Genomic DNA, 13544 nt, shown 5'->3' on the forward strand with positions numbered 1-13544 from the left:
TGATGACGTCGTAAAAACGAATATGACGTCATTGTGATGTATCAGGTTTGCGATAAATTATCTGTGCTAATGCCTGGCTTGATTCCCGCAAACAAAATTCAAAAAGCTTGCCTAATTTCGGAGATAATGGTGGAGGCGATTTTCATTAGCGGCGATATTATGACGTCAACTTTTTTTCTAAGAAGAATTTCCAAAATCTGAGATGGTTACTGCCTGCGCGTGGGCTTTCTGCATATACATGGCAAGTTTTACGAAGATCTGATGAAAACTCTGGGTTGTGAAACAAAAAATGTCAAAAAATAGGAATGACGTCATATAAAATTGATATGACGTCATAGTGATGTATCATATGGGTGGTAATTCATCTCTGCTAATGCCCTGATCGATTCCCGCAAACAGGATTCAAAAAGCTTGCCTAGTTTCGGAGATAATTTTTTAGGCGATTTCCATTAGCGGAGATATTTTGACGTCATAACTTTTTTTCGAGGAGGAATTTTCAAAATCGGAGATGGTTACTGTCTGCACAGGGTATTTTTACATATATACGCCAAGTTTCAGGAAGTTTCGATGAAAACTGTAGGCTGTGAAACAAAAAAGTCCACAAGAAGAAGATGAAGAACAACAACGTAAGACTTAGAGATCCTCCACGAGGATCTAAAAATACTACTTAAAGAATAAAATACTTGTATTATAATCCAAAGCAACGTCGGGTATATTTTTGGGATGACAGCTTAGGCCTTCGAGGTATGCAAATGCACACTTGCCTTGAAGCTGTCTAGCCTGGGTTCAAATCTCTAATCCTGTTATAAATGTCAAGACTACCAGGCAAATATCAAGACTACCTGATAGATGGAAATAATATATATATATATATATATATATATATATATATATATATATATATATATATATATATATATATATATATATATATATATATTGTTGTGGTTACCAAATTCGCAAACCACCATTCAGGTCCCTTAGGTGAGATATCTCGGTAAGTATATGTGTAGTTAGGCCCAAACCCGTTGTCTAGAGGGAATAAATGTCATTCATGCGTGCTGCGACTCTTCAGGATAGCCGTTTTTCTTTTACTATCTTTATTTTGGACCAACCGCCATGATTACCACAGCAGCCACGACCTTTGCCGTCAACCCTCGCAACCGTCGCATCGCCACCGTTCTTGCGCCGCTTGTGGGTACCGGTATTGGACTCGTGCAGGGCGCGCGCCGAACAGCGTGTACAAAACCACGGATTTTCCGCTCCAAAAACGGATCAAAAACGACACACGCCCACTTTTGTTCCGTCCAATCGGTGAGCGAGGGGCGATTTGGCCCCGCCTCCAGGGCGTTGGAGGGCGGTCGCTATATGCAAATTCATGGATCAAAATGCATTCACGCCCACTTTTTCTCGGGCCAATGGGGAGCGAGGTGAAAGGTCGAAGGCAGGGGGTCAAAGGCGAAGCCACGGGGCTTATATAAGCGGCTGCGTTCGTCAGAAAAGAGAGTTGGTCGTCGTCGTCGTCGTGTGCGTTGGAGTTGGAGCGAAGAGGACGGAGCTGTGGAGAGGCGGCGAAGGCAGACGAGGGGGTGCTCGCGTCGTGCTGGGAGCTGCACACCAGGGAGGCCGACGGCGCGACCTGGTCGAGGTGGAGACGCTCGTCGCGGGACTCGAGACAGAGTAAAAATCCTCCTTACCCCGAGCATCAGCAACCCCCTCCTGTTTCCCCCCCGCGCTGAGATAGTGCGACCAAGGGGGCCCCCTTCCCACCCCCTACCAGACACTGTCCGCGAGGCCCGCGGAGTTGAGGCACCATCGCCGCTCCGCGTCTCATCACCAGACGGGTAGGCCCGACCCGGTCTCGGCCTCAGGCCCGCCTCATCCTTGAGGGTGTTCTTTTTCTTGGTTTTGGGTATGTGTTGTCGGCGCCGTCTGTGAAGTAGAATTGTATAAGTGTTGCCGTGTGCTCGGTAGTCAGTATTAGCTCTGCATTGTGTCTTCGCTTTTACATTTGCTTTTTGTGTAAAATTGCATTGTGTTTCTCTTCTTTTCTATGTGCTTTTGGTGGAATTGTATATGTGTGCTTTCCGTTCATCGCGAATAAATGTGCTTTATTATTGAACTGTTCTCCCGCTTCGCTTCGTCTTTTCCTCTATTGAATCCCCATCTTACTTCACGTAAAGGGTTGGTAGTGGGCTGAATACGCCCGATAATTAATCGAACCGTCGAGGCCGACGATAACACCGCTCGGTTATCCCGATAGTACGGAACGGGTCGCTTAAGTGGCCCGTGTCCGAAGTCGACCTGCGGCGAGGTGCGATCGCCCGGTCTACCCTCCGTGTGGGTACTTAGGTAGGTCGAATTTGGCGAGCAACCCTATCCCACGCGGGGGCTGATTGGCTCGATCGCGGTGAGACTGAAAGGTCCACCCGTGACTGGTTCCCGGCGTTAGTCCGAGAGGGTCACGACTGAATTGTCCGTCCGGTGGGCGACGTGCCGCGATTCGAGTTACGTGGCCGTCAGCACGCCGGCGGGCGCGAATCCGTAACAATAGATATATATATATATATATATATATATATATATATATATATATATATATATATATATAGATATATAGATATATAGATATATAGATATATAGATATATAGATATATAGATATATAGATATATAGATATATAGATATATAGATATATAGATATATAGATATATATATATATATATTGTTGTGGTTACCAAATTCGCAAACCACCATTCAGGTCCCTTAGGTGAGGTATCTCGGCAAGTATATGTGTAGTTAGGCCCAAACCCGTTGTCTAGTGGGAATACATGTCATTTATACGTGCTGCGACTCTTCAGGATAGCCGTTTTTCTTTTACTATCTTTATTTTGGACCAACCGCCATGATTACCACCACAACCACAACATCAACCACCAACCACAACACCGCTTCACCACAACCGCCACGACCTTCACATCACACCTCGCAACCGTAGCATCGCCACCGTTCTTGCCCCGCTGTGGGTACCGGTGTTGGACTCGTGCAGGGCGCACGTTGAACAGCGTGTACAAAATCACGGATTTTGTTCTTCAAAAACGGATCAAAAACGACACACGCCCACTTTTTGCCGTCCAATCGGTGAGCGAGGGGCGATTTGGCCCCGCCTCCAGAACGATCGATATATGCAAATTTGTGGATCAAAAAGCCTTCACGCCCACTTTTTCTCGGGCCAATGGGGAGCGAGGTGAAAGGTCAAAGGGAGGGGGTCAAAGGCGAAGCTACGGGGGATAAAAGGACCGTGTTCGTCAGTCAGAGCGGTGTGGAAGTCTGGAGCCCGAAGCCTGCAGTAGCTGGAGAAGCTGGAGAGAGTCCAAAGAAGAGTCCAGAGTCGGAGAGTCCAGAGGCGGAGAGGCGGCAGCGGCGAAGGCAGACGAGGGGGTGCTCGCGTCGGTGCCGGGAGCTGCACGCCCGAGGGAGGCCGGCAGCGCGACCTGGCCGAGGTGGAGACGCACACCAGGGATAATAAAGATCCTCTATACCCCGAGCATCAGCAACCCCCTCCTGTTTCCCCCCGCGCTGAGATAGTGCGACCAAGGGGGCCCCTTTTCCACCCCCTGCCAGACACTGTCCGCGAGGCCCGCGGAGTGAGGTGTCATCGCCGCTCCGCGTCTCATCACCAGACGGGTAGGCGCGACCCGGTCTCGGCCTCAGGCCCGCCTCATCCTTGAGGGTATTTCTTTTCCTTGGTTTTGGGTATGTGTTGTCGGCGCCGTCTGTGAAGTAGAATTGTATAAGTGTTGCCTTGTGCTCGGTAGTCGGTATTAGCTCTGCATTGTTTTCGCTTTTATATTTGCTTTTTGTGTAAATGGAATTGTGTTTTTTCTGTGTGCTTTTGGTGGAATTGAATATGTGTGCTTTCCGTTCGTCGCGAATAAATGTGCTTTATTGTTGAACTGTTTGTTTCCCGCTTCGCTTCGTCATTTCTCCCATTGAACCCTCATCTTGCTTCACGTAAAGGGTTGGTAGTGGGCTGAATACGCCCGATAATTAATCGTACCGTCGAGGTCGACGATAACACCGCTCGGTTATCCCGATAGTACGGAACGGGTCGCTTAAGTGGCCCGTGTCCGAAGTCGACCTGCGGCGAGGTGCGATCGCCCGGTCTACCCTCCGCGTGGGTACTTAGGTAGGTCGAATTTGGCGAGCAACCCTATCCCACGCGGGGGCTGATTGGCTCGATCGCGGTGAGACCGAAAGGTCCACCCGTGACTGGTTCCCGGCGTTAGTCCGAGAGGGTCACGACTGGATTGTCCGTCCGGTGGGCGACGTGCCGCGATTCGAGTTACGTGGCCGTCAGCACGCCGGCGGGCGCGAATACCGCAACAATATATATATATATATATATATATATATATATATATATATATATATATATATATATATATATATATATATATGGGATATGCATCGATTATGAAAATGAGGTGTGCGTGTGATGAGAAAAAGAAGAAGCAGCACAACCTTGACCTTCATCGTTTGATGTTGTTGTACAAAAATAAATATGCTCCCTTGGAAAGCTAATATAATTGATTTACTTGGCTGGAAAGCTGATCATCAATTTACTTGGTTGGAAAGCTAATAATTAATTTCCTGTCTGCTTAATCTTAAAGATGCCAATTTTAAAGCTCTATTAAATGAAGAGGAGGAAGAATAAAAGAAGAAGAAGAAGAGAAAGCAGTAATGGGAGCTTCATGCAGTGGTTTAATGGGTAACATTTACTATTACATGACAGCAGGAACCTTACAGAAGGACATTGGCGGAACATACAGAATTATATTTTGAACACGAATCAGAACATGAATGAGAAGACAAGTTTGCCGTTTTTACCGTAATCTGTCTCTGAATTTGTCCCGATTGCACATGCATCGAGAGGAGGATATAATTTTTTTTACTTTGCCTGCCTGTCTGGCAATGAAACAAAATTGAAAATCATTCCAAAGAAGAAACTTACTGTTTTTAAGGACATTATAAAGGACACATACAACAAGCACAAATAATTGATGCAATGTGTTGCATAGGGTGATGTCATAGACACTGGGTAATACGGCGGCAGTAAAACCTAGAATTAATTTATTTATTCGCCTTTAAACCTTTATGTAAATTGAATTATATAATTGAACACTGCAGAACAAATTACCTTGTTAATACTGTACAAACTAACTTCCAAGAACCATGCAACATATCGATATACAGTATAGCATGAGTGGGTGTATCATGTGAGATGGTGCCCTTTGTGGTGAAGAAGAGACCAATATTGCTATGTATGGTGCTGATTGACTTTGCATTCTATGGTGACCAAGAAAGCCTCCATCTCCTAAACTGTGACTCTGTTGTTTTAATTACAGTGTACAAGGGTGATGTGTAAGACTGCTTCAGTAGTGCAAAACTTCCAAAAATTTTAACGATCTTTAAAATAATTATTTTATTAAAATTGAAGCAGCTGTCGGACCCTGCTATTCACGGAACCCATGTAATGCATTTGCAGGTCATGGAGCGTGACCTGCTTCGATATGTGCGCTTTCCATATTCGTGGTTTTTTTTTTGTTTTTACATTTCAGGACTGGTCTCATATCCACCTGGGAAATTGGAAATCAGCCAACCTCACCCAATTAGCTTCCTGTACTGCCAATCATCAGCAAGGTCATGGAATCCATAATCACAGTTGACATAAAATCATTCCTTTTCTCCAACCCCCTTCTAGTAAAACTACCAAAATAACGAATCACTGCTCACCTTCACTCTTTCATTCCTCTATTTTCCCACCTTTGGAATAAACTCCCTCACGCTATTCAATCCCATTCTTCCCTCCAGGCCTTCAAAACAGCTGTTCACCACCACCTCTTATCACCCCCCATCCAAATCCTCGATCTTTTCTTCCCCAAATAATCACCCAAGCCCACCTCCTTCAAATTCCCTGCTTTCCTTCCTGAAAGTCCATCTTGTATTCCCCATGTTCCCCGCCCCATTCCTCTCCCTTCCACAGATCTCCGAATGTCTCTGTTCCCCACTGTTTTGTCCTTCCCACTCCTGCCCCTCTTGTCTCATGCCCCCCTTGCTGTGCGTTGTGTGTTAGCTTTCACATGAGCCTCGACAAGGTTTATAAAAAACAAAACAAAAAAAAACAGCCTCATCTCAGATCATCAATTCAGATTCAGACCTTGTGACTCTTCCTTGGACATGCTTCTTTGAGTCTCCCAACAATGATGGAGGCCCTCATTATCAGACATGAGATCAGGGCCATCTCTCTGGACATATCTCAAGCTTTTGATAGAGTCTGGCATCCTGCCTTGCTCTCCAAACTGTCTGCCTCTGAAATCCAAGGCCAACTCCACGCTTGGATTACGAACTTCCTCCACTCTCGTCATCAACATGTGGCTCTTAACAAAACCCTTTCATCTCCTCCCCCTGTCAAGGATGGAGTACCCCAAGGCAGTGTTCTAGGCCCCATATTATTCCTAATCTTCATCAATGATCTCACTGACTCTGGAAAATCCTCTTTGTTTATCTTTGCTGATGACTCTACTCTCTGCCGTGAAATCTCTCATCCTTCTGATAGACAGGAGCAGTCTCTTCCCTCTCCTCAGATCTTGTCAAAATCACAAACTGGTCAAACACAATTTTGCTGTTGCATCCATATTGTCCACCCTTTGCATTGTTCACTTATCCCTCATTGCTACTTGCATCCCTTGTTTGTCTGTCTCCGCCAACTTTCTCCCTCTGCCCTGCTGTTGGTGTTTCCATTTGTTATGTTGTGTTCTGATTTGTTCTGTGTAATCGCTCTTCCGTGAGTCAAGACTATGTTTAAAATTTTTTTTTTTAAACAACGCCCCGACATTCGCGACATTTTTCAGGAACGTATCCCCCGCGAATAGTGTGGTCCGACAGCATATACTTGAACACTGTGTGAGGTATCGTGTTCGATGAACTCTAGTTTTTTGTGTCACTTGATTTTATATCATCACTGGCAGGGGTACCTGGTGTTGTCAGGCAATGCCGAGTCACTCCACCCACCCCTTCCCTTCCCTCATCCCACCCCATCCCTTTCCTACTTCCACCCGGTCCCCTCCCTCCAGACTCCCATCCCACCCTTCCCCTGCTTCCTCCCACCCAAGTCCCTCTGGACTCCCACCCCAACCCTTCTGCTGCCTCTACCCACCTCCACCCTTCCCCTCCCTCCTCCAATAAAGGAATTTTTGCAGGGTTTTTAACCATGTTTGGGGAAAATAAATAATTAAAATAAAACCTGCTTTCGATTCCTACCAATCTCTCTCTAACTTGCCACGTCTCAAGTCAAAATCTGCCCCCTGAGGGACAAATTAATCGTCATGGCCGAAAGAAGCGATGATATAGATGCTTATCCTCATCACCATGTGATGAATCTCGGGTGTGTTCAGTTGCCAAGTTTATTGTAGAGCGCTCATCAAATTGTTTAAGCACCGAAGCAAGCATTCCATTTGAAACTGTTGACAAGGAACAGCTGGCTATGCAAGCGCTAGCGAAATGCTTTATAACTGAACTCACCACTGGACATCTTGACAGCACACAGTACTTATTGTACATACAAAATGCCAACAAAAGAACATTTTTAAAATGAAAGACCTCGATTTTCCTTCCTCTACATATACGTGAATGAATGTGTCTTCATTGGGTGGTGTGCGTTAGCTGCTGCGATCAAAACATGCATTTCCTCATTTGAGTTGCAATCAAAATGTACCTTTGGTTCCACGAAACGGTACCTTTATTTAGTGATTGAAGATGCGTGTTCAGTCTTCAAATGTTTACCGGAGGCAAATGAACCCTCAAGCGATGCGGGCGAAAAAGATGGCAGCAATTTCTGGGCGGCTGGAGGGAAAGGTGTGCCTTTGCTAATGGGTGGTGCTTGTGATGCTGGGGGAGAGAGGGGAAGGTATGGCCCACAGACACAACCTCAGCTATATATATATATATATATATATATATATATATATATATATATATATATATATATATATATATATATATATATATATATTTGTGATTCACAGATCGACATGCAATATGTTTGCGAAGTGCAACATGCTGTCTTTTGATTAAAGCAGTCATCGAAACGACGGGTAGGCACATCTCGTTTTTTATGAAATATAATTCATGTAAAATCATCATTGTATTAATTTTGGGGGCTTTTTGGTCATTAAATTGTCTCCCGTTTTGGTGTTGCTCATGCTACAAGGCTGTTTGCCTCATTCAGGTAAACATGTGGATGTGACTTTAAATCTTTTTATTTGTATCATAACTATATTCCTGCTATTTGCAGTGCCGAGCAGCTCCAGGTAAAGCTAACTTGGTTTTAGGTTGTATTCGTAGGGGGATAAATAAATTATTAATCAAAAGAGGTAATGTTAACACTGTATGGGAACTTAGTGAAGTCTCATCTGGAATATTGTGTGCAGTTTTTGTCACAACATCTGAGGAAGGGCATAGCTGCCATAGTGCGGGTGGAGTGTCAAGCTACTAGATCGATTCTATGGCTCGCGAGACTTACCTATGAGGAAGGTTTGAAGGAGACAGGACGTTATACATTACAAAGGACATGGTTACGAGGGGATATGATTGAGATGTTTAAGATAATGAATGGTGCGGACAAGATCCGTGCCATGGAGTTGGGTCACAGCTTGAGGGTAAAGAAGATGATAGTTCAGACAGTTTTGAGGCAAGGGTCTTTCAGTCGGAGAGTGGTTAATGTATGGAATGGTCTCCCCGGAAAGGTCGCGGGAGCGGAGGGGTGGATATGTTTAAATGGTAATTAGATAGGTACCTGGATGGATTGGTGATTGGAGAGTTGTATGCAAATGCTGATTGAAATTGAAACCCTCTCAGCTGCCCTTCAGCACCTGGCACAGTACAAACCATTCCACTTGAGAGATGTAGTCCTAACTCCTAACCTTTGATTTCTCCAAGGATGTAAAAAGACCTTACTGAGGCAGAAACAAACTGAGTATATGCAGAGTATCAGTGAGGTATGGGAAATGTGGGGTAAGTGGGAGTGAAGTGGTTGGGGTTTGGTTTCATTACCAATACTTGACATCATTTAACTTGTGAGATTTGGGTGGGGGTGTAGGAAGGACAACCGAGATGGATGTACACCCACCTCTGAGCAGTGGTAGCCTTGGTTGAAACCTCGACCGAGCTATAAACTGTCATCCTGGAGTTTCGCAGGCAGAGCAAGGCAACAACTAAGGTGCTGTCAATCAGATGAAAGTTAAGCTGTGTTCTGTCTGCTGACATTGGCTGGTGGACGTTGAAGATCCCACAGTATCCTTCGGGAAAAGTAGGTGAGTTATTGCTGACACCATTCGCAATTTACAAATTCCTGCCATATTCAGTCTAACATCGGGCCTGGCCAGCCCACGAAAGATTGACCAAAACCATTTCCTAGCCGACCCCACAAGGAGATGGCAATAATTGCAAGGGCTGTTAAAATAAATTGTAGTAATAATTATTACTCTTAACATGAAATATATCCACAAGTGAAATACAGCAAAGATGTACTCTGAAGTACAAAGTTTGTCTGATGAACCAATATGCTCTTTATATGCACACGAGCAGAGTTCAAAAACTTCATGGAATGACACTGGTACTCTCAAAAGTCACAGAAACGCCAACTTTCCATGATTTCTCAATTACATAAGTATATATATATATATATATATATATCATCTTCTTTAATGGCCACAATTATTCCCACCTGTGGGGTTTGCCATGGGAAGCTTAATTGGTCCAAGTCTTTCACGAACTGGCTGGTCAGGCCTGACATTCAACTGAGTAGTCGGGGCAGGTCCATCCGAGGGACGACACACACATTGATGAATCACCCTACTTGTGAAACATTAGGATGACAGTTAAAAGTTGGGCCGAGATTCAAATCCAGGCTCAACAGCTTTTTGGTGAGTGTGTGTACCTCAAGGAGTCTAGGCTATCCTGTGAGCCCAACATCGGTACTTATATAATTAGGGAAAAAACAAAAGCATTTCCTTACCAATTATATTTACTCATATACAGTTCTGGACTCAAAAATATTTTGAGGTTGTCACTGAATCACTATATCTCTCTATTGTGAATCTCTTTTCAAAACCATTTTGAACACTATTGTTAAAAGCAGCTCAGTGTGCACCTGTCTGGTACATGAAGCAAAATAAAGTCAAACTATTAGCTTAATTCACCAAATCAGTTTGGTTTCTCAAAAGAAGCTAAAACACTTTATATATTTATTTCACATATTTTCCCCTCGTTATCGTACAAGGTTACAGGCAGAAGCTATAACGGATTCCAGATGACAACCTTGTGTAACTTTTGCACTGTGTTACTTGTAAACTTTGTTGACTGCTCTTACTTTTGAACATGGAGGTTATGTTAACTTGAGGTGAGATTTCCTCCTCCCCCTTCCTTCGTCTGGAGAACATTCTAGATGGGTGAGATTGAACAATCATCTTTAGGCGACCTTTTCAAAATAAAGAAACCAAATGTATGCAATTATTACAAAACTAGCTTACAGACTCTGCTAATGCACACATCGTTTTTTTTTATATTGGATTTTATTACTGATCCAACAAAGATAACAAAATGCCCTTCGATTTATTTATGTATGCAGAGACGACCTAATTTTAACACCTCCTCCCCCCATCATTCCAATACATTTTCCTTTCTTCCAACTCTCCTTGCTCCCCCACCCCCCTTGTCCTCCTTTTCCATACTAGTACGTGCCCATACGTGAGTGGCCGTACGTGCAAAAAACAAAAAAACTTTCAAACCTCGAGCCAGAAATAACAACCACACAGGCCGTTCCTTCGCTCTCGCGTGCCCGTATGTGCAAACCAAAAAAAAACAAACTTTCAAACGTTGAGCCAGAAACAACCACACAGGCCGTTCCTTCGCTCTCGTAAATGACGACTGGATTGGGGCATTGTGTTTATCTATAAATGCGCATAAGAAATCGAGAAATTATTAGAATACATTAAGTCATCACTATCCGGAAGTGGTGCGTGCCCGTACGGAATGTTCATATGCATTCCACGAATTATCGCTTGCATTGAAGTAACAATTGCTGTGATACTTACACACACAGAGTTAATTAAAATCAAGTTTACCTCCCTGTCTTTGCTTGCCATGACATTCGCTGCCATTGACCATTGCCACTCCTACGCCACGGTAACTAAGGCACCCCCCTCCACTTGTTTTTCAATCACAACATGTGCTTGTATTGAAAGGGAATCTCCATATGTGATAACTGGCTCTTCTCTTGCGATACAAAATTGAGACTCATGGAAGAACAAGGCGACAGAGGATAAAATTGTAACAAAATGACAGCAGGGTAACAGTTGAACAGAATAAGCAAAGAAATGAACAAACAGGAAAAGAGGAGAAAGAGGAGGGGAGGAAACCTGCAAGTAATTATTTCCAATGAAAATACTTTTTTCCCCAAAAACAAAACAAAATTTTCTTTTGCAATAACAACTATCATACTTCATTGTTTCTAACTTTTCATCTTTCTGTTAATTATCTTCCATACATCTAGGCTGAGACCTGCAGGGATTGGTGGGTGTGCACTCTTTATTCACCTTGCATCTATTCCTTCCCCCCCCCCTCCACGCCTTCTCTTCCTCCATAACCAATGTCAACAACACTATAACTGCGTCACGCCCTTTGACTACCCTGCTCCCCGCAACTTGGGCAGTCAGTGCAGCCTCAGGTGAACGCCCCTGTCGTCGCCATGTCTGCTGCTCGCCTGGGAAGCTGGGTTGCTGTCGCCACGAGCCAGCCAGCGACAACAACAGGGTCATTCTGTCCAGCACCCCAGCACACAACGGGGTCATTCTATGCCTGCTCAAGCATCTGCCCCACCCTTGGAAGGAGCAGAGCGGTGAGGAAAGAGGGGGATTAAGGAGGGAGCCATAACGGCTCACCACCAATGGCAGGATTTCTATCTTCGACTGCTATTGCCTCTTTCTTTAGCCAGATGTAAAAATTGAAACAAACTTATCATTCATGAAAAAGAAGAAGCTTTTATCATATTGTACTTGTTTATCATTCAAATAAATGTGTTGATGATATGGTTCGTGAACTGTAGCCAGAAATTTATTGAGATCTCAGTGGAATATATATCAAGTTTTATTCCTGACCTTGTGGCCCAAACAATTCAGGATGAAAGTCGTCTTGAACACCTGCTGTGCGTGGCATGCCATGTGGAATGCCCCTGTCATCTTGACTTGGATGTGTCTGATCAGACATTAATTCATTGTGTGTATTTGCTCGTATTAAAGTGTCAATATAGCTCATTTGCTAGTATGCTTTTTTATTTGTAATTTGACCTGATTGTTCAAAATGCATCATTTTACATGGCTTTACTTGAGGGCAAAAAAGTGAAATCACATTTAACAGCATGAAACCCATAATATTTTTGTATATCTCTCCCCCCCCCACTCATCCCCTCCCTCCCCCCAAACACCCTAAAGGATATTAGTCCTTTGATATTTGAATACTCCAGAGTATTTTATAAATAACAGACAAAACGGTCTTCTTCACAAATGCTGGAATCTGCAAGAGGGTATAACTACTACTACTACTACTACTAGGTGAAATAAATCAATGGAACATTACTTATACACTAAAAGAATTGACTGAATGGTATATGATGAGATATATATGTATATTTTGTTTTTTACTTCCAGTGGCTATGCACACCAATGACTGTTAGCATCTACACCATGTGCGCAACAAAAATGAACATAACTCGGAATTGCGAGGACATCAATATTTGTAAACCTCCGCATCCACTGTCTAGACTGAATGGTTTTTAAATGAGGTATCATTCAGCATTATACTTGCTGTGGTTACGACATTTACCCAGTTCAGCCACAGTGGTTAAACTTGCATTTATATATAGACGAGCAGATAACCCGGTTCTACAGAGTTGTTGTGAGCAATTGGTTTTCAATAGAGTGTGGAATACTTCGGGAGATTGACAGGAATGTCGATTGACAGCATAATTGCAGAGACCCATGGAAATTCCACGTAATGTGAAAACGTGACTTCAAGTCCTCAAACTCCAGCCCCAAGTCCTCAACCCTGTCTTCAAGCCCTCCTCTCAAACCCCAAGTCCTCAATATCCCCTCCCAACCCAAAGGCTTAAATTCCCCTCTTGCCCCCCATGCCATATTCCAAGCCTTCAAACCCCCTCCACCCTCCCCACCCCAAAGCCTCAATCCCCTTTCCCTCCCTACTTTCGTGCTCAGAACATTTTACAGACCACTGTTATGAAACAACAGGGATGGCTAGATCCTGTGGTTATCCGCCACGATTGAGAGAAGATGCCATACCCATGATGAAGCGGAAGAAACAGCCATCGTTCGAAACTATAACACCATCTCTACCCTGCTACCAGCTTATGTACACAGAGAATTGGAGCGGTGAATCAAACACCTGTTGCCATTGCCCAGCAGTTACCA

General features: G+C 44.0%; 1 long non-coding RNA gene across 1 annotated transcript in view; it reads left to right on the forward strand.

The window, feature by feature from the left end:
* LOC147021865 (uncharacterized) overlaps positions 1 to 12374 on the forward strand; it is a 115862-nt gene extending 103488 nt beyond the window's left edge. Inside the window, exon 4 of the long non-coding RNA XR_015060971.1 lies at positions 11615 to 12374. This is a non-coding gene — a long non-coding RNA (uncharacterized LOC147021865). The remainder of the gene's footprint in view (positions 1 to 11614) is intronic.
* Positions 12375 to 13544: the final 1170 nt, after the last annotated feature.

This window comes from Eptatretus burgeri, chromosome 8, assembly GCF_056783735.1.
Source record: "Eptatretus burgeri isolate ZD-2024b chromosome 8, Ebu_testis_v1, whole genome shotgun sequence".
In the NCBI taxonomy this organism is placed as follows: Eukaryota; Metazoa; Chordata; class Myxini; order Myxiniformes; family Myxinidae; genus Eptatretus; species Eptatretus burgeri.